At 44.1% G+C, this 21306-nt stretch overlaps 1 protein-coding gene across 1 annotated transcript in view; it reads left to right on the top strand.

Moving 5' to 3' along the window:
* The window catches only part of FBXL7 (F-box and leucine rich repeat protein 7), a 221464-nt gene that overhangs the window by 13255 nt on the left and 186903 nt on the right, over positions 1-21306 (top strand). Inside the window, exon 2 of the mRNA XM_083519455.1 lies at positions 12063-12118. The gene's annotated coding sequence lies outside the window, so the exon portion shown is untranslated. The remainder of the gene's footprint in view (positions 1-12062; positions 12119-21306) is intronic.

The following is a 21306-nucleotide window of genomic DNA, read 5'->3' on the forward strand; positions in this document are numbered from 1 at the left end:
TCTCTAAAAAATGGTTTGCAGGTATAGAAATTGAGAAGCAGGAAAGGGACCCAAACAAGCCATTGTTTACTGCAACCTGCATTGCTGTGTTCCTGCTAAGATGGATCAGCTGCCTGCACTGTTCCAGGTGGTCCAGCCATCAGAAACAGAGACATCACCACCACCACCACCATAGTTATACCCCACCCATCTGGCTGGGTTTCCCCAGCCACCCTGCCCGGCTCCCAACAGAATATTAAAAACACAATAAAACATCAAACATTAAAAACTTCCCTAAACAGGGCTGCCTTCAGATGTCTTCTAAAAGTCAGATAGTTGTTAATTTCTTTGACATCTGATGGGAGGGCGTTCCACAGGGCGGGTGCCACTACTGAGAAGGCCCTCTGCCTAGTTGCCTGTAACCTCACTTTTCAGAGTGAGGGAACAGCCAGAAGGCCCTCAGCGCTGGACCTCAGTGTCCGGGCTGAACGATGAGGGTGGAGACACTCCTTTAGGTATACTGACAAGACCCCCCTCTTGGCCTCACTGATGTGCTGCAAAGGAAAGCCATGCAATACATCTGGCACCAGTTTGTGCAGGAGTTGCCGGAAGGAGGAGTACAAGGCGCTATCCAACTGTCTTTGGGACTCCTGATTTGTGTGGATTTACTCCTTAGCCTTTCCTTCTCCTGAAGATATTCTTGCAAGGCAGTGGAGGTTTAGGGTCAGAGTTTTCCTTCTCCTTGATAGAAGACCTTTGCAGGTTAGTGAGCCTCATCTGCCTCTCACTTCTCTCTACGGCACATGCAGAAACCACCTTCTTCACCGTTGGACCCACTATTAGTCTCATCTGCGCAATCCATCAGAGCCAGTTTTTGCAGGCAAGGGAAGTCCCTTATTCACTACAGGTTTGCTTGAGACCCATCGGCTACACTCATCTGGTTTAACTGGCAGGTTGAAGCCATTCCCAGGGTATGGCTGCTGACGCATGCTGACAGCTTATCTGGGAGCCACAGGTGAGAACTGAGTGCAGGGTGAGGAACCAAATGTGGACAAACGACCCCGGAAGGAGCATGACATGTCCCCCACCAGAGGAACTATCTCTCCTCAAAAGATTCCATCAACGGTGTCTCCAAAATTTTTTACACATCACTTGGCAAAACAGGCGAACTAATGCAACGTTCACCAGTGTCAAAGCGATGATTCTTCATGTAAAATCTTATAAATTAAGTGTTGATTACTAAAAAAAAAAAAAGGGAGAGCCAGTATGGTGTAGTGGTTAAGAGCAGTGGACTCGTAATCTGGTGAATCGGGTTCACTTCCCCGCTCCTCCACATGCAGCTGCTGGGTGACCTTGAACTAGTCACACTTCTCTGAAGTCTCTCAGCCTCACTTACCTCACAGAGTGTTTGTTGTGGGGGAGGAAGGGAAAGGAGATTGTTAGCCGCTTTGAGACTCCTAAGGGTAGTGATAAAGTGGGATATCAAAGCCAAACTCCTCCTTCACCTCCTCCTCCTCAACCAGTGGCGTAGCGTGGGGGGTGCCAGGGGGGCCGGCCGCACCAGGCGCAACATGGGCGGGGGGCGCGCTCGCACTAGCAGCTCTCTGCCCCTACTAAAATCCACGGGTTAGGGAGCCCGCGCTCGCTCGGCTTGGCGAGGAGGTCGCGGAAGGGGGAGAGCGAAGCCTTCTGCCGCGGGCAAAAAAAGGAGAGGAAGCCGGGCGGGCTGGCTGGCTGGCGGGGGTCTGGCTGCGCCTGCTGCTGCCGTTGCCGCTGCTGCCGGGCTTTGACAACTTGGCGAAGCGGAGGGAGAGGAGCTTTATGGTAATTGCGGCTCTCTCTCCACTGGCCGCCTGGGTAGTGAGCCGAGCCGAGCAGGGAGTCTGGCGAGGGGGCGGGAAGAGACTTTTCCACCTCGCCTGGTCAAAAAGGAGAGCGGAGTCTCCTCAGGGCGCCCTCAGGCAGGGCAAGGCAAGCAGAGCGAGGAGGAGAGAGAGGGGAAGGGGGGGGGGAGCAGCCAGGAAACGCTGCGGTGTGGAGGAGGAATCAATGAAGGAGAGAAAGCGAAAGCCTTGGAGAAAGGGAAAAAAGGAAAGAAAAGAAAAGAGGCAGCTCCAGGAGAGCGCGGGGGAAAGAGAAGCCTCGCTGCTGCTGCTGCTTGGGAGAGTAAATTACTGTACTTGCCTTGCCCCGGGTTAGGGGGCGCAAATTAATTGCCTTGCCCCGGGTGCTGATAACCCACGCTACGCCGCTGTCCTCAACATCAACTTTGTTGGATTGGGCATGTTGTGTGGATGCCTGATTATCGTCTTCGAAAGCAACTACTCTACTCTGAACTTAAAAATGGAAAGTGTAATGCTGTCAGTCAACAAAAGAGGTTTAAAGACTCTCTCAAGGCAAATCTAAAAAAATGTAGTATAAACACCAACCACTGGAAAACACTGGCCTGCAAGCACTCCGATTGGAGAACAGCGTTTACCAAAGGTGTCATGGGCTTTGAAGACACTCGAACTCAGGACAAAAGGGAGAAACGCGCTAAGAGGAAGGCACACTTGGCAAACCCTCACCATGATCAACTCCCACCCAGAAACCTATGTTCCCACTGTGGAAGGACATGTGGATCCAGAATTGGCCTCCACAGTCACTTATGGACTCAATGTTAGAACTGTGTTTATGGAAGACAATCTTACTTGGCTATGAGTGATCACCAAAGAAGAAGAAGAAGACTATCTCTCCCCTAACACCCGGTACATGTCTACTGAAAAGTAAATCTGACTTGTGGGTATAGCAGGGGTGGGGAACCCATAGCACGCCAGATGTTATTGGACTGAGGTTACCATGAGCTCTAGCCAGCATGACCACTGGTCAGGGATGTCTTTCTCCCTGGGCAAAATAAAGAAATTCCTTCCAGTAGCACCTTAAAGACCAACTAAGTTAGTTCTTGGTATGAGCTTTCGTGTGCATGCACACTTCTTCAGATACACTGAAACAGAAGTTGCCAGATCCTTCTATATAGTGAGAAGGTGGGGAGGGGTATTACTCAGAAGGGTGGTGGGAATGGGAGATTGGCAGATAGCTGAGATGAGTCTGTTGACGACTCTTAACGACTGCAATAGGTCTTACAGGAAAAGGCAAGGGGTGAGAAGGTGAAAAATGGCTTAGTCATGTATAATGAGATAAGAATCCAATGTTTAGAAGGATCTGGCAACTTCTGTTTCAGTGTATCTGAAGAAGTGTGCATGCACATGAAAGCTCATACCAAGAACTAACTTAGTTGGTCTTTAAGGTGCTACTGGAAGGAATTTTTTTATTTTGACTATGGCAGACCAACACGGCTACCTATCTGTAACTTTCTCCCTGGGGTACAGGATACCAGCTAGAATCCACTCCATTTCCCCCCCTAAACCTGTTTTGGATGCCTGCCTTCTCAGTAGAGGCCAGAGCTTTAGGTTCACCCCTCTTTCCCCAAAAGAGCCAAGAGGACAATCTCAAACCCCAGAAACCCTGCTCCTCTGATTGCAGGCAAGGTGGTGTTGGCTGTGCCTATAGCTGAGGATCAAGGTGCTCTGCATGGGCTCAACAGCAAGATAATCCACAGAAGATAATCTACATGCACATTTTAACAGGGCTCAATTTATATGAAGTCATTAGAAAACTACTGAAGCAACCTGATTGCGGGCAACAGCTGTCAGATTTATGTAGACACAGCTGTACGTCTCTTCGAACTGAACGAGCACAAAATTGTTCTTGCAAGATAAACCAGATTATCTTTAAGTGAGGAGAAAGCTGTTAAGTGAATGATATATAAATGGATGTGAATCATTTGGCAGCCACCAAGATGAACACCTGACGTACCCTCTAGGCTGTGGTGTAGCTAATAGCTAAATATGCTTCTGCTATGAACATTGATATCTAGGAGATGCTTCCCACCGCCTTCCCCTTGCCCCCGAGTTGAATCATTTGAAGCATTTGAAGCATGGATTTGTTATTCAGACACTATGTACACACCATACATTTAAAGCTCCCACAAAGAATTCTGGGAACTGTAGTCTACCACTAACAAAGCTACAATTCTTAGCACCCGTAATGTATGGTTACCAGATTTTTTTCAATGAATTTGGGGACACTCTTTTTTTTTTTTTTTTTTTTTTGAAGCTGAGTAGCAACAGGGAGTCAGTAGTGGGGATAGTGAGGCAAAAGACCCTGGGCCCAAGCACACATACATATTGTATAAAGGTGCAAAGCCCCTCTTTCGCACCCTGTGAAACATAAATATGCAGTTTTTAAAAAACTGGGCAACGGCATGCTGCCTGACCATGACTCCCAAGGCTTCCCTGATCTCCTACCCCTTTCCCCCTTTGTTTTGACAGATAGGGGGAGGCTCGGGAGTCGTGGGCAGGCGGCCGTTGCCCAGTTTTTTAAAAACTCTGCACATTTATGTTTCGCACTGTGTGAAAGAAGGGCTTTGCACCTTGCCTGGCAGAGAAACCGTGTGCCTTGCACCCCTCCTGGGCAATGGACGCCCGCCCGCAACTCCTGAGCCTCCCCCGATCTGTCAAAACAAAGGGGGATGGGGGCAGAAGATCTGTCCCACCGGACGTCCCTGGTTCACCTTCAGCAGTGGCGACAGCAGCGAGCAGCTCCTGAAGCCAGCCAGAGCCAACTGCGCTACCAGGCTGGCTCCAGGCTGCTGAGGCTGCCACTGCCACGTTTCCTGGGGACAGATTTGCAAATCTGGGGACATTCCGGGGACGGAATTTGTCTGGGGACAGATTTGCAAATCTGGGGACTGTCCCCAGGAACCTGGGACGTCTGGTAACCCTACCTTAATGTCCTGATCCCCTGGCCTACCTAGCAGACAGACAGTGTGCTGAGACAAAAGTTCCAAGTCCAGAAGCCAATCCAAGATAGGAGTTCAGCAGTCAGGGTACGGTCCAGAGTCAGTCTTGAAGCAGAAACCCATCAAGGTCCAAGGAGAATCCCAGGTGAGGTCCTTCAACATGGGCAGTTGGCCAGACGCATCACCTCAGCTCTGCTGCCTTCTTACACTAGGACTGCCATATGGTCGGGTTTTCCCATCCAGGAGTTGGGCTGTCAAAATGGCGTCTGGGCAGAATTTTGCCAAATCGGCAAAATGACTGGGAAGCCCAAACTTATGGCAACTTGGCCATTGTTTTTTTTAAAGAAAAATGCTATAAAAATCCAAAAGAAGCCCAAACACTTATGTTTTGGGGGAGATGTTCAACAACTTTGACCCCCCCCCCCAAAAAAGGTCAACCAGAGAAAAATGGCAAATGAAGTTAGTGGACTACGCTGATATGGCTAAAATGACCGGAAGAGTCAGAAATCAGGAAGATTTTAATAAGGAATGGGAAAAATATATAACTTATCTTCAGACCATTGCAAACAGCTAAACTCGTTAGTAGGATTGGAATATCCCTTGCAGTTTAAGTTTGAATTCTGGACATAATGGAAAAGGCAAAGTATTTGGAGCATCATAAAAGATGCGGGAGGAAAGGATTAATAATAGGACCCACAAAGGGGGGGGATGGAAATCCAGGAGATTCCTTGGAATCTTGTTTTTATGATTTATGTTTGATTTTTCAACTTGAGGCAAGTTGAAAAACCAAATAAATGGTTTTAAAAAAGGTTAAAAAGGTCAACAACCTTGTCTGGGACTATGGCAACCCTATACTGTGTCTGCTGATTGCAGCATCTGGACTTGGTGTGTCCTGGGACCCTCACCTGCTCTCAGCTTGCCCCAGCTGATGAATCACATGCCTCCTTGCTCACCTGGCCAGCTAGTGATCTAGGCTGCAGGCCCTCTGCTTCCTGGAGTGCCCGGTCCACTGTTCCCTACATCTTAGGACCTGCCATGTTCATGGGCAAGGGGGCCTCTCTGGTTCTGGCGAGGGGTCCTGCTGGCCGGCTTCCTGTGCCCTAGCCCCTGTCCCCTCATCATCCTCTGTCACCCTGTAAGTACTATGCCCACCAACCTCTCCTTCCCCCTCCCCAGATTCTTCCTGCGTGACCCGCTCTCAGCTGCCCCCCCTCGCTGGGATCCTTTTCCTCCTCCCTGAAATCACGACACTTAACAGACGACAGTTTCCAAGATTCTTTTAGGACTGTGTGTGTTTCCCATGCACTTTAAATAATGGTTTGTACACAGCCGTATAATCGTAGGAATGTGTAGCTCAGATTTTGAGAATATACACATTCTCATGTTTTGGACAGTACCGTTTCTTAAAGCACACCAGAGAGCCACAGTTAGCTCATATTGAAAGTATTAATCTAAGAGTTGTACATTGTTTCTAATTCCTGCCCATTCTTCTCTGAGTAAAAGAAAGTTTCCTGGGACTCACTGCATGGTGTGGGATGGTAACTCTGCCTCTAGATAAAAGGCACCTACCATATTATTGCCCCTTTCTTCCCCCATTAATTTTCTTGCTGCCATTAAAAAGTTTACAGCCCCGTTCATTTTGGTGGGGTCCTAAAAACATAACAAAAAATGATCTGTGGAGTCGTTCGCCAGATCAAGAACTCAAATGCACTATTCTCCTACTCCTCAGGATCCTTAAAAAGGCAAAATGCCAGTTTAAAACGTTAATGCGGCTCAGTTTAGACCTGTTTTCCCCCACAACATAAGCCAGCCCAGTAAACACATTTGTGTAGATTGTGTACATTTGTGTAGATGTCAGCCAATATTGTTAAGGCCTACATGTTTTAGTCTAAAGCTATTGCGTCTAAGCACTAAAAGGATCCCTGGCAGGGGGTATATATTAGCAGAGGGTTTTGTTGTTAATTTATGGTTTGAGACAGCTCTTCGTGGAAAGCAACCGACTGGGTTTGCTGCAATTTAAGAAGCAGTCTTATTATTTGGTATTAGTGTTAAATTGCCCATTTTCATCTTCGCTAGTACTCAATAGGCAGACGTAATTTTAGGCTTAATGATTCTCACATGCAATTCTACTAGGATGGAAATTTTAAAAAAGTAAAACAGGAGTATTCATTGTCTGTATGGGAATGAATTTCCAAACCCGAGGGATTGTGAGACTCTTCACTTGGTTATTCCTTTTGCCTCTTTCCTGCGTTACTCACATTCACAAGTAGCGGTACAAGCGAGGTTCAAACATGCTTTTTAGTGCAGATTTAAAGAGTAAAAATGTCAGGCGAACCTTCACGAGGCTCTGCTTAAAGGTGTGTAAAGTTATCCCTAAGAGAGAGACCTGCTGATATAGAATCCATAAAAAGACATCGTAGAATAATTGTGGAATAATACTTTGTTTCTTACAATAAAGGTAAAGGTACCCCTGACCATTAGGTCCAGTCATGGACGACTCTGGGGTTGCACGCTCATCTCGCTTTGTAGGCCAAGGGAGCCGGTGTTTGTCTGCAGACAGCTTCCAGGTCATGTGGCCAGAATGACTAAACCGCTTCTGGCGAACCAGAGCAGCGCACGGAAACGCCGTTTACCTTCCCACCAGAGTGGTACCTATTTATCTACTTGCACTGGCGTGCTTTCAAAATGCTAGGTGGGCAGGAGCTGGGACCGAACAACAGGAGCTCTTCCTGTCACGGGGATTTGAACCGCCGACCTTCCAATCAGCAAGCTCTAGGCTCTGTGGTTTAGACCACAGCGCCACCTGTGTCCCTTACTTCTTACAATAAGCATTTTTTAAATAACAATTTTTGAAAAATTGCCAGGTCCCCAAATTCCAAGACCATGATGATGATGCTCCACGGCTGCATGCTCTCAGCCAAACCTCATAGTGTTGAGAGGCTCATAAATGCAAGCGTTGTGCTCAAAAGTAGAAGCAGAGCCCGACTCTCTATAGAAATGGAAAACCTCTGTCTTTACATCCATTATAATATGCCTGCCTTTGTCTGAGTGGGACTCCAGCCCAGCTGTTTTGCATTGGCTGTAGAAGGAGAAACATAGAGTGCAGGATAGGACAGGGGCTCAAAAGCAGGGGTACTTTGAGGGTATTTCCAAGGAGGTGATGAAGCGTTAGCTGCCTGAAGGCAAAATAGGAGAGATTATGGCCCAAAATTAGGAGGTATTTTAATATGACTGGGCAGTATAAGTATGGGAACTGCACATATTCTACCGTAATATAATTGGTGTGCATACTGTTCCTGATATTGCCTGCTATTTCAGTGCTTAATATGCCTAACGTGTCTAGTTCCCGCCCGCTTTTTCAGCTGCACATCATCAGCTTTCCCCATCAGCGGCGCAATTTGTGTTCAACTGCACACTAAAAAAAATCCCTGAGAGGTGTGTTCAAGCATTCATAACTGTGTTGTATTCTGGCCATAATATTCAGACATTTCACTATACCACATTCCACCATCGTCATCATGGCTAATTAATATTTTTAGACCGCTTTCAAGTGTTCAGTGTATTGTGTTTTTAATATTCAATTGGGAGCCGCTCAGAGTGGCTGGGGAGGCTCAGCCAGATGGGCAGGGTAATAATAATAATAATAATAATAATAATAATAATAATAATAATAATAATAATAATAATATTTATTTATACCCCGCCCTCCCCGGCCAGAGCCAGGCTCAGGGTGGCTAACACCAGTAAAATTACAGTAAAAACATAATAGGAAAAGGGGAAAAATTAAAATACAGGTTAAAATGCAATTTTAAAATGCAGCCTCATTTTAAAAGTAGTCCATAGATCAAAACCATAAGGGGAGGGAAACATAAGGGTCAGACCGAGTCCAAACCAAACAGCTCTGTCTTGCAGGCCCTGTGGAAAGATGTCAAGTCCGGCAGGGCCCTAGTCTCTTGTGACAGAGCGTTCCACCAGGTCGGGGCCAGTACTGAAAAGGCCCTGGCCCTAGTTGAGACCAATCTAACCACCTTGCGACCTGGGACCTCCAAAATGTTGTCATTTGTGGACCTTAAGGTCCTCTGCGGGGCATACCAGGAGAGGCGGTCCCGTAGGTACGTGGATATAATATATTATTATTATTATTATTATTATTATTATTATTATTATTATTAATCAAACCACTTCATATGCATTATCTAGTTGGAATGCTTACAATAACCCCCATAAGTGAGTCTTATTCAGCATTTTACAGATGGAGGGCTGGGACCTGAGGCGGAAAGAAAGTTTCCAGCTGCTGAGTTCATGGCAAAGGCATGATTTGAATCAGGGACTTCTTGGTTTGTAGTTCAGTCCCTGAAGCTAAACTAAAAAGTGGGTATTTCTGCCCTGTGTGTTTTATGTTCAAAATGATAGAATCATAGAATTGTACAGTTGGAAGGGTCTGTGATGGTCATTTAGTCCAGCCCCCTGTAACGCAGGAGTATTTTTGCCCAGCACGAGGCTCAAACCCACAAGCCTGAGATTAAGAATCTCCTGCTCTACTGACCGAAGCAATTCAGTGGTTTAAAATGGTAGATTCCTTTTCATGCATTAGAACATTCTTTGCATTGTTGCAATGCATTAACATGCTGAACAAATAGGCACATTGTTTTGTAAACGATCACCAGATGTGCTTAATAATATCTACTTTTCAATAGGCATTGAGCCTGCATCCACACCGTTCTTGCTAAAGATAGGAAGAGATGGAAATAGACAAGCACTGGGAGAGCATGTGTTTTCTATAGGCCTACACATCCCAAAATTCTTTGGAAGAAACTATGGCAGCTTGAGAAAGTAAGGTAGGCAAGGCCTGTGTGCTTGACTGGCCTAGCTCAGGAACGACAAGATGCTAGTTTCGGAAGCAGATTCTGTGTATACGAAGCTTTTATTAGACATAAATAGAAGCCCAATCCAAAAATCATCTGTTGTACTTAAATCTATTGAAATAAATGGGACAGGTTTAGCGTGGCTTAAATAGGTTCATTCGGCTGATCGCCGAAGAATTGATGCTTTTGAATCATGGTGCTGGAGGAGACTCTTGAGAGTCCCATGTACTGCAAGAAGATCAAACCTATCCATTCTGAAGGAAATCAGCCCTGAGTGCTCACTGGAAGAACAGACCCTGAAGCCGAGGCTCCAATACTTTGGCCACCTCATGAGAAGAGAAGACTCCCTGGAAAAGACCCTGATGTTGGGAAAGATGGAGGGCACAAGGAGAAGGGGACGACAGAGGATGAGATGGTTGGATAGTGTTCTCGAAGCTACCAGCATGAGTTTGACCAAACTGCGGGAGGCAGGGGAAGACAGGAGTGCCTGGCGTGCTCTGGTCCATGGGGTCATGAAGAGTTGGACACAACTAAACGACTAAACAACAAATAGGTTCATTAATCTCAACAAGACTTCAGTGCAAATTTTTACTGAATTCACTAACTTTTACTGAATTTAGGCCAGTGTTTGCTCACCCAGGTTGGCTTATGAGAACAAAAAATCAAAATGGAAGCATCCTTTCCAAGGTCAATTAAGAAGACAGCAGCAGCAAATACAAACAAACAAACCAAGGCCGTAAACATGTGCCAGGGCTATACCATTTCTTACTCATATAATTGAATAATCCTCCATACAAAATAATTCCCTTCACATAGAAAGGTTCTAGCCTAGCTTACTAGCGGCGCAATTTTTAATATTTTTATTTCAATGGAAGAGCATTTCACTATGGACTCAGCTATACAGCTGCAAATAAAAGCTGTGCTGTAAAGTGCAATATACAAATGTTGCACTAGATGGCGACAGTGAGCTATGCCAAATTCAATGTATTTTTCAAAACGTTTCCCCAGCGTTTTTTATATGTGTGTAGATTCCACGTATGTGAGTGCTCAATTGTTGACTGAAGTGGTAAAGGTTGTTTGACCCACCAGGTCAGCCATGTTGAGATGGTGTTGCCTGGAATAGTATTCTATTAAAGCCTTAATCCAGCTGCCTGGTTCTAGATTTAGATCTTCTGGGAGCTCCCCATAACACAAAACAAAATTAATGGGAATATTATACAATATATCATTTATTTATGCATTTATTAAAAATTATTGTACAGTATGTATGTTTTTATGTACTTATTAAGATTTTATACATCCTTTCAAGCTGACTTAAAAGAAACATTAAACTGCATTTTGTAAGAAACCACAGCAAACAATATTAACATATAAAAAGGTGTCAAAAACAGGGCAGTTGTCGTCCAGGATGGGGAATCCAACTGGAGCAGACTTTGTGGCTTTTGCCTATATTTCTCTCTCCTCTACAATACTTCCCAGAGGACTGCTGTTGCAGGGAGGCAGGTAGTCAAACCGGAGCACGCTATGAGGTGGTCTTTGTCTGTATCCATTTCTCTTCTCACAGGATAGTTGGAGGTAAAACGAACGTGTGGTAGATATGTTTGCTATATTGATGTCATATCAAAGTTGACTTTTCCGTGGCTTTGAAAGTGCTCATGTGAAAATGCTCTATTGTATACCCAAGTCACAACTAGGGATGGAATTTCTCGATTTCTCATTTTTCCAGTCTTAAATTCTGCTCTCCACATTTCTGCATCAACTTGAGTTTTTATAATTATTTTTAAATCCTCATGAAAATTCTCCAGCATTTTTGTGTGAATTTCTCCTAATAAACACATTTTTAATGCAGTTCTGGCTATGTACACATGGTTGCTAGTAATTTCGCCTAATATAATTCAGTTTTGGATGTTATTTTCACTAATATAGTTATTGTGAAGCACATTTGCCCCTAACATGTATTTTGGTAAACACTGGTTGAAGGACTACATCACAAAATTCAAATAAGTGCAAATTTTGAAGGCTGGTTATGTTCCATTTGTCATATTTTTTAACCAAGTGTGAAAGAATTGACTTTAAATTCTCCCCACACCTAGTCATGACTTGTCATGTTCTGGTTCAACCCATTTCCCCCAAGCTGTTTTCAAGACACATCGTATTGCAACACTCGCTCAGCATCTCGGAACCTACTGAAAAATATCAGCTAAAGCAGACTTCAAAACAGGCTTTTGCATTACTGAATTGAAATGCAATTCTGTGCCCTTTATCTGTTCCATTAGAAACACATGAATACAAATAGGCCGGTAACTGTAAATCTGACTGGGAAGATCTCTTAGAAAATGCAGTTTTTCTTATCACGTCTTATTCTTTCTCTTGCCCAGGTTTGCTGCGCACCCGGTATACCTGCTGAACGATGACGACCTGCCATCCTTGCAAGGTACAATTATTACAGCATTGACCCAGCCTAACATTTTCAGAATCTAATCTCCTTGGAGCCCAGCAGGCAGTTCCCTTTGTAGGCTGAGCTGTGGCAAGCTGCTGGGCAGCAAAGGTGATTTAAATCACACAATCAAAGGAAAGCATAATCCGCCCCATATGTTGGGGCTGCAATCCATGCAGACAGGAACGTGGGTAGAGAAGCCCTGAATCAGCAGTAGGGAAGACTGAAACCTATCCAAAACAGATTGTCTTAAGAACTGAGGAGAACGTCAAAGGCTGCGGATGAAGGGAGACTGTGGAGAAAAGGGGGTGGGTGGGTTAAGGTGTAGAATTTCGTAGACCAGCGGCCGTACCGTGAGAAAGGGAGACACAATGAGATTGATGCAATCTGGAGCTTTTTGCTTTCAGTATGTTCTGACAGTTGTAAAGTTTCTCAGAAAGGAAGACAAGAGATTTTGAAGTTGTACCGGGTGCTGGGGGTCCTACGCTGTGAAAAATGTGACAACCCCTTTTATCCTTTACACATTTTGCCCCCGCCCCATAAGAACAGATGTTTTGCTTCAATATTTCAGGCTTTTGCTTTGTGTGATCGCAGAGGGTGAACTGCAAGTGCCCAAATGTTGTTGTTGTTGTTTAGTCGTTTAGTCGTGTCTGACTCTTCGTGACCCCATGGACCAGAGCATGCCAGGCACTCCTGTCTTCCACTGCCTCCCGCAGTTTGGTCAAACTCATGCTGGTAGCTTCGAGAACACTATCCAACCATCTTGTCCTCTGTCGTCCCCTTCTCCTTGTGCCCTCCATCTTTCCCAACATCAGGGTCTTTTCCAGGGAGTCTTCTCTTCTCATGAGGTGGCCAAAGTACTGGATCCTCAGCTTCAGGATCTGTCCTTCCAGTGAGCACTCAGGGCTGATTTCCTTCAGAATGGATAGGTTTGATCTTCTTTCAGTCCATGGGACTCTCAAGAGTCTCCTCCAGCACCATAATTCAAAAGCATCAATTCTTCTGTAATCAGCCTTCTTTATGGTCCAGCTCTCGCTTCCTTTTTTTAAAAAAATATATATATATTTATTAAAGTTTCAAAAAAGGTTACAGAAATAAGAAAAAGAAAAGAAAAAATACAAAATACAGAAAAATAAAAACACTTAGAAACAAATCAATCTTTCCATGTCTTGTCTTTCATTTGCTTGTTTCCCTGACCTCCTCACACCTCCTTTTTTGTATTCCAGTTCAGTTAGTTAATTCAGCAAATCCTTTCCCTCTTTGCTTTTATCCTAATTCTTTAAGTTAATATATTGTAACTTTGGATTCTCACCTGTTAATAAACCATTTTTACATACTCCTTTATAGCATTGCTGCTAAAACACTTAACTTTATCCTGACATCATTCTAACATTCATTAATTTTGCAGTATTTCTGTAAATAGTCTTTAAATTTCTTCCAATCTTCTTCCACCGACTCTTCTCCCTGGTCTCGGATTCTGCCAGTCATTTCCGCCAGTTCCATATAGTCCATCACCTTCATCTGCCATTCTTCCAGAGTGGGTAAATCTTGTGTCTTCCAGTACTTTGCAATAAGTATTCTTGATGCTGTTGTAGCATACATAAAGAAAGATCTATCCTTCTTTGGCACCAATTGGCCAACCATGCCCAGGAGAAAGGCCTCTGGTTTCTTCAGAAAGGTATATTTAAATACCTTTTTCATTTCATTATAGATCATCTCCCAGAAAGCCTTGATTATAGGGCACATCCACCAAAGGTGAAAGAATGTGCCTTCAGTTTCTTTACATTTCCAACATTTATTATCGGGCAAATGATAGATTTTTGCAAGCTTGACTGGTGTCATGTACCACCTGTATATCATTTTCATAATATTCTCTCTTAAGGCATTACATGCCATAAACTTCATACCTGTGGTCCATAACTGTTCCCAGTCAGCCATCATTATGTTATGTCCAACATCTTGTGCCCATTTAATCATAGCAGATTTCACCGTTTCATCCTGAGTATTCCATTTCAACAGCAAGTTATACATCTTTGACAAAATCTTGGTTTTGGGTTCTAACAGTTCTGTTTCCAATTTTGATTTTTCCACCTGGAAGCCAATTTTCTTGTCCAAATTATATGCCTCCATTATCTGATAATAATGAAGCCAATCTCGCACTTTATTTTTTAGTTTTTCAAAACCCGGCAATTTCAATCTGTCTCCCTCTTGTTCCAAAATTGCCCAATATTTCGGCCATTTGGCCTCCATATTGAGCTTTTTCTGAGCCTTTGCTTCCATCGGTGACAGCCACCTTGGGGTTTTATTTTCAAGTAGGTCCTTCTTATATCTTATCCAGACATTAAACAATGCTTTCCTGACAATATGATTTTTAAATGCTTTATGTGCTTTGACCTTATCATACCACAAATATGCATGACATCCAAATACATTATTAAAACCTTCTTTGTGACCCCATGGACCAGAGCACGCGGCACTCCTGTCTTCCACTGCCTCCCGCAGTTTGGTCAAACTCATGCTGGTAGCTTCGAGAACACTATCCAACCATCTTGTCCTCTGTCGTCCCCTTCTCCTTGTGCCCTCCATCTTTCCCAACATCTGGGTCTTTTCCAGGGAGTCTTCTCTTCTCATGAGGTGGCTAAAGTACTGGAGCCTCAGCTTCAGGATCTGTCCTTCCAGTGAGCACTCAGGGCTGATTTCCTTCAGAATGGATAGGTTTGATCTTCTTTCAGTCCATGGGACTCTCAAGAGTGTCCTCCAGCACCATAATTCAAAAGCATCAATTCTTCTGTAATCAGCCTTCTTTATGGTCCAGCTCTCGCTTCCATACATCACTAGTGGGAAAACCACAGCTTTAACTATATGGACCTTTGTTGGCAAGGTGATGCCTCTGCTTTTTAAGATGCCATCTAGGTTTGTCCTTGCTTTTCTCCCAAGAAGCAGGCATCTTTTAATTTTGTGACTGCTGTCACCATCTGCAGTGATCATGGAGCCCAAGAAAGTAAAATCTCTCACTTCCTCCATTTCTTCCCCTTCTATTTGCCAGGAGGTGATGGGACCAGTGGCCATGATCTTAGTTTTTTTGATGTTGAGCTTCAGACCATATTTTGCGCTCTCCTCTTTCACCCTTGTTAAAAGGTTCTTTAATTCCTCCTCACTTTCTGCCATCAAAGTGCCCAACTAGGAAGGCACTAATGCGAGCAATTTTCTCGTAATTGTCTCATGTGGAGCTAATTTGTCGTGTCCCGATCTTCCTCGCTCTTGCCTCTGTGTACCCAACAAACTAGTTCAGCGTGCCCACAATTCTAGACACAGCTACTCGAGAGTAAGCCTAATCAGAGGTGCAGAGAAACAGCGGTTTGACCCAAAAGTCATGAAACTGACCCAGTAATGTGAGGAGAAATGGGTTCGATCATTTGCCTCCTCCTTGTATGAATATAGAGTGATGATCTAAATACTATTATGTATATAGTACATTAACTGATTTACCTCATGAAAAATAACACATACATTATCCTATATATAAGACATCATTATCTCTCCCCACTCCACGCACAGATAAAAATGTTCTGCTGAATCATTTCACCATGTTATGAGCATGTTTACTTGGAACTGAGGCAAATCCCATTGAACTCAGTGGGGATTACCTCTGATCTGACATGTATAGATTTGATGGGCAGCTTAGACCCCACACCTAACATCATGATATCAGGTGTTGGCTGGCTGGCTGTGGCTTCATGCTCCGGCAGTGGTGCAAGGCCCCATTAGCTAAAGTGGTGCTTCATGTTAAGAACAGTTTCAGGTTAAGTACACACCTCCGGAACAAATTAAGTACTTAACCCGAGGTACCACTGTATTTGATGCACACTTGTCATCATTAATAAACCCTCTGTTTCCTGCATAAACAATCTGTAGCATGGTATCTATTTTCCTTCCTGCAAAATTCTGAAATGTCTATTTCATTGGTCTATTTAGTACAGTACAGTGGTACCTCGGGTTAAATACTTAATTCATTCTGGAGGTCCGTTCTTAACCTGAAACTGTTCTTAACCTGAAGCACCACTTTAGCTAATGGGGCCTCCCGCTGCCACCGCGCCGCCGGAGCACGATTTCTGTTCTCATCCTGAAACAAAGTTCTTAACCCGAGGTACTATTTCTGGGTTAGCGGAGTCTGTAACCTGAAGCATATGTAACCTGAAGCGTATGTAACCTGAGGTACCACTGCATAGTCTATGCTGATTGACAAACTTTAAGGTCTCAAGCAGAAGTCTCCTTCCCAGGCTGTTTTCCTGAGACCCGTTTAACTGGAGATGCTGAGAACCAAAATTGGGACACCCATCAGTCTATGGCTGTTTGAGCATCCAGAGTGATGAGCGGCTAAAGAAATAACTGATCGTATACAATAGCTTGCATTTTCTAATACTTGAGACAATGGCCACTTGTAATTAGCTTTACATTTTGAAGGGTCATGTTAACGGAACAGCAGTGGAGTTTTAAAAAAAATGTTTGTTAAACTGCCTGATCTTTGCATTTAAAATAACCATCAGCTGAGAGAGCTGTAGTAGAATTGATCAAGGATGAATGATAACCCAAATTCGTCTCATGGATCTCGCATTGCTCGTGGATAATTCCGTCGTATACGTCTCACTCTAGATCTGAAGATTGCAGATGTTGTTGGCTCCATTGACCTCCTTTTACCATAAATATTCTATAAACAGGTGTTCCTTTACATTGGAAATGGGAACTCTGTCCTGACTCCCATTCTGCCCCAGCAAAGTTCGTTGGAAGCAATGGAGACTGCCGTAATGAAACTAGCACGATAGTGTATTTGTGCTATAGACAGCACATCTGTTATCATTTTAAGAAGGATTTTCTGCTTGTCTTCTAAGTTACACCAGGATAGGGGTGGGGAGTAAATGTTGTCCTACTTAAACAAGAACCTAGATATAACTCACATGGTGGAACATTCCATTGCCAAAGTGGTAAATCTTCAAGGTATACTTCATCTAAAGTTACTTTCTCCTTGGTGCCCTCCTTGAGAAGACATCCTAAAAGTAAGTTAATCTGATGTGGAGAATTTGGAGAATGAACCAGAAGAGTAGTGACAGGGAGTGAGCCACATTTTACAGAAATGAGTAAAACATATTCTGGTTCCAGGCTTTTTTTTTGGAAGTTTTGTTCTGCTGCAACCAAAGTGATGGAAAGAAGGGTTGGGGATGGGAGATACAGTAGATGATCATGAGGAACAGTATATTTTGTGGAGAGAGTAGTGAGAACAGCAGGGAGCAAATCGTCATAGTGATACCTTGGTTCTCAAACGCTTTGGTACTCAAACAACTTGGGACACAAACACTGCAAATCTGGGAGTAAATGTTCCGGTTTGCAAACTTTTTTCAAAAGCTGAACATGCTTTGTTTTGAGTGTTACACTTCTGATTTGAGTGCCACACTTCCGATTTGAGTGTTACGCTGAGGTCTGTCTGCTTTTGCTATTTATTTTGCATTTTTGTTTTTGCGGCTCTTTTTGTATCGTTTTTGTGACTGTGTGGAACCCAGTTCAGCTACTGATTGATTGATTGTGTGACTGCAGTACATTGTTTATTGCTTTTATTTTATGGCTCAATGGCCACGTTAGATAGTAAAATTCATGTTAAATTGCTGTTTTAGGGGTTGTTTTTAAAAGTCTGGAACGGATTAATTCATTTTGCATTACTTTCTATGGGAAAGCGGGCCTTGGTTTTGGAATGCTTGGGTTTTGGAACGGACTTCTGGAACAGTTTGAAAACCAAGGTGCCACTGTAATTGCATCGGAGGACCACTCTGCCCATGTGCAGAGAGGTAAAAGAAATGTCAAGTATATTGTCAGGAGTTTCTCCCCTACAGCTTCAAGAGGTAGAAATTTGTTCTTCAAAAGCACAGAAGGAATATTGATGAGCCCAGCATGATTATGATGAAGCTACCAGAAAGCTGGACTCTCCACTCTGCTAAACAGTCACGGCCATCAGCATTTGAAAAATCCCAATTTTTTAAAAGACGAATATCAGTTATTTAAATAAATTAATGAAAAGTGTGTGTGTACACACACACACACACACACACACACACAGAGGAAAAGGGAACTCTTGCAAAAGTTGCATTTTTCTTCTAACAATGAAATCCTGTACAGTGGTCCCTCAGTTTACAAACTTAATCTGCTCCGGAAGTCCGTTCTTAAACCAAAGCTGTTCTTAAACTGAGGTGCGCTTTTCCTAATGAGGCCTCCCGCTGCCGGTGCCCTTCCACTGTTCAGCTTCTGTTCTTAGACCAAGGTAAAGTTCGCTAACCAGGATGCTACTTCCGGTTTTGCAGAGTTCTTATACTGAATAGTTCGTAAACAGGGCTGTTCTTAAACCGAGGTACCACTGTATATAAAATGCCCCAAACTCTGGGTGCTTCCAGTTGTAGGGTGCTCCTTCCAGCTGCAATCCATTGAAATGAATGGGGTTTGGGCAGGAGCACAGAAAATGTTATTTTCCAGAGTGGGTTTCTCAGCTTGTAAATTTGCTGGCTCCTGTTCCAAAGCTGCTTTGTTCGAGTTTGGAGTAGTTGATTTTTTGCCTCACGCACTTCATTTGGGAAAGCTTCAAAGCTTCAGAGTCAGGCACTGATTTATATAGTTGGGTGTATTCTAGAATTATTTGTCAATAGCAGGAAAGACATCCTGCAACCATTTAGCCTCAGGGAGATGTTCTTTTATATCTGCTGATGGCTAATGCGTACATAACGGCATAGAGTTGCATGTGGACTGCAATGTTTGGATATATTGTTGCTCTCTGGTTTTTATTAAGAATTTTCTAACAACTACTTATTTTGGGGCTAATATCTTCTCTGAAAATCAGGAAAGATTACTTTTTGGAAAGAAGACAGTGGTTTGGCAAGGGAAGGTATACCTGATGCCAAAGGCTTGCCGAAATGCAATATTATTGCCAATTAGTGTAGTCTGAGTACCACAACTGTTTGCGTTTTATAAGAAAATGAACCAAGAATGAAACTGATTATGACTGCAAACTCATGCATACTTACTCGTGAGCAAGCACCCTTGGTTTGTTTCCCCTAAATTTTAGAACGGGACCCAACATGTAGAAATATGGGTTACCAAGAGGTTTCAACAAAGTTATTCATACAATGGTTGTCTGCAAACCTCAAGAAGTTATTCTGAAGGAACTGGTTGTATTAGTCAAACTTGAGTACTTCTGCTTTCTAAATAATTGGTCTCCATTTTGATTATACCCAGATTTAGTCTTTCACATTATCTGCTGAGCATTTTCCCAAGAGAGTTTTAACCTGGGACCTTCAGCATGAAAAGCATGAGTTGTACCACAATTTCAACCTCAAATTGTATTATTGTCACAGGGGAGGGTTTTCCTCAACCTCTCTTTTCCAGAAGTTCAGAGTTGTTACATTCAATTTTCCTGAGCGAAGGCTAAATCCCTCACAGAAAACCACTTTTGTCTGTTAAAGTATTCTATGCAGTAACCCAAAGAGCTACTTCTAACTTGTCTTACTAAGGTTACTAAACATGGTCCCCATATCAGCTTTACAGGTAGCCATGATAGCCGCTATCATGGCAGCTACACTCCCCTTCCACCTGGATGTGACAAGCATTCAGGTAAAGGCAATCCTGTTTTCCTTTCCCCAATCTAGAATAATGCAATACAAGAAGCGTTTCCCTATTGGCTACTTTTGCCCTTAAAGACAGGCAAGCCAACAAATCACACTGGCTTTTTGGAATTGTGATGTCATTCCATTCACAGTGTGATCCCTGATTGGCTGGGATCCCATTGTGATAAGGAAGATACTTCACTAGGCAACAGAAAATAGTATCAAAGCAACTTCCCAGAGAAGTGACAACCAGCAGGTGAAGAAACATAAAAAGCTCTCCCCCCCCGAAAAGGTAGGTGAAATAATAGTTTGGTCCCTCCCACAGCCCACTTTCCATGTTTGGGAACACTTGGTGAAGTGCTTCATAGAGAATTAAAAGTACCTGCCCACTGAAATGGGAGCCTCTGGTGCTCCAGTACCATCTTCTGGCCATAGAGGAGGCAGCAGATTTTTAAAGAAGGTTTGATCCAGAACTAGGGAGGAAGAGGAGAGACTGACCTCAACCAGGGCCGTCTTTAGCATATGCGGCGCTGAGGTGGAAAAAACTGCCCAGAGCCCCCATTTTTTTGGGTGGGGGGGAAAGGCCAAGGTTGTTGAGCTTTTTTTAAGGGGCAGATCAGAGTTGTTGAGCACCTATTTGGTGTTTTGCAACTTTCTGACTAGTTGCAGGACCTTAGCCAGAATCCACGGAAGCAATTGGCAACTTGGCTGCAGACAGGATAGATGAAGCAGGAACCAGGAACTTGTAGTTAGGTGTTTATTATATACAGTGGACTATTTACAGGAACAGAACACGGATCTTTTGCTAGCTCTCTCTGACCCGACTCACAACTCCTACACCGACACAACTGAACTCTGGACTGAACACTGAACTAACACATTCCAGTTAGTAGGCCATTAATTATCACTCCCTTGAGGGAGCTTGACCAATCAGGGAGTTGTCTCCATGTCTCTGTTATCACCAGGCAGACTTACTCCTTCAGATTGCCTTCTGGCTGTCTGCCAAACCTTAATTGACTCTGTGTGAGTAGCTGCACGTACACAGTTTCCCAACAGGCCACACAACTCTCTCCCATGCCTCTGCGGGTAGAGGGAGGAGAGCAATCCCCACAGAGGCTTGGCAGGGAAGCTGTGCGCCTCATGTGAGCAGCATGCATGCGCTGGGCGAGCCTCTTAATGGCCCGCCAATCCCAGTCACGCAGAAGGGCAAAGACGGCTGGCTGCCTCAGCGCCCACAGCAGAAAAGCCTGTGGCGCTCCAACAGGCTCTGCTCCGCTCGGCAGCAGCTGTTGGCTGGCCTGGGTCTTCAATCCCCAGACTCCAAATCTTGGCCCTGGACTCTCATCTGGCACCCCTGAGAGCCCAGTGCCCAGGTGCCCCGCACCCCTAGCGCCTATGGGTAAGACGGCCCTTACTTCATCTCCTCCAATATGAAGATAAAATATACAGGCCTCCATTGATTTCCACGGCCACCACTTTCATGTGCTGCTTGTCAGCATAGAAGGCTTCTAATAACTGGATGCCGGACTAGACAGACCATTAGGC

The sequence above is a fragment of the Podarcis liolepis genome (assembly GCF_965112155.1).
Source record: "Podarcis liolepis genome assembly, chromosome: 8".
Classification (NCBI taxonomy): domain Eukaryota; kingdom Metazoa; phylum Chordata; class Lepidosauria; order Squamata; family Lacertidae; genus Podarcis; species Podarcis liolepis.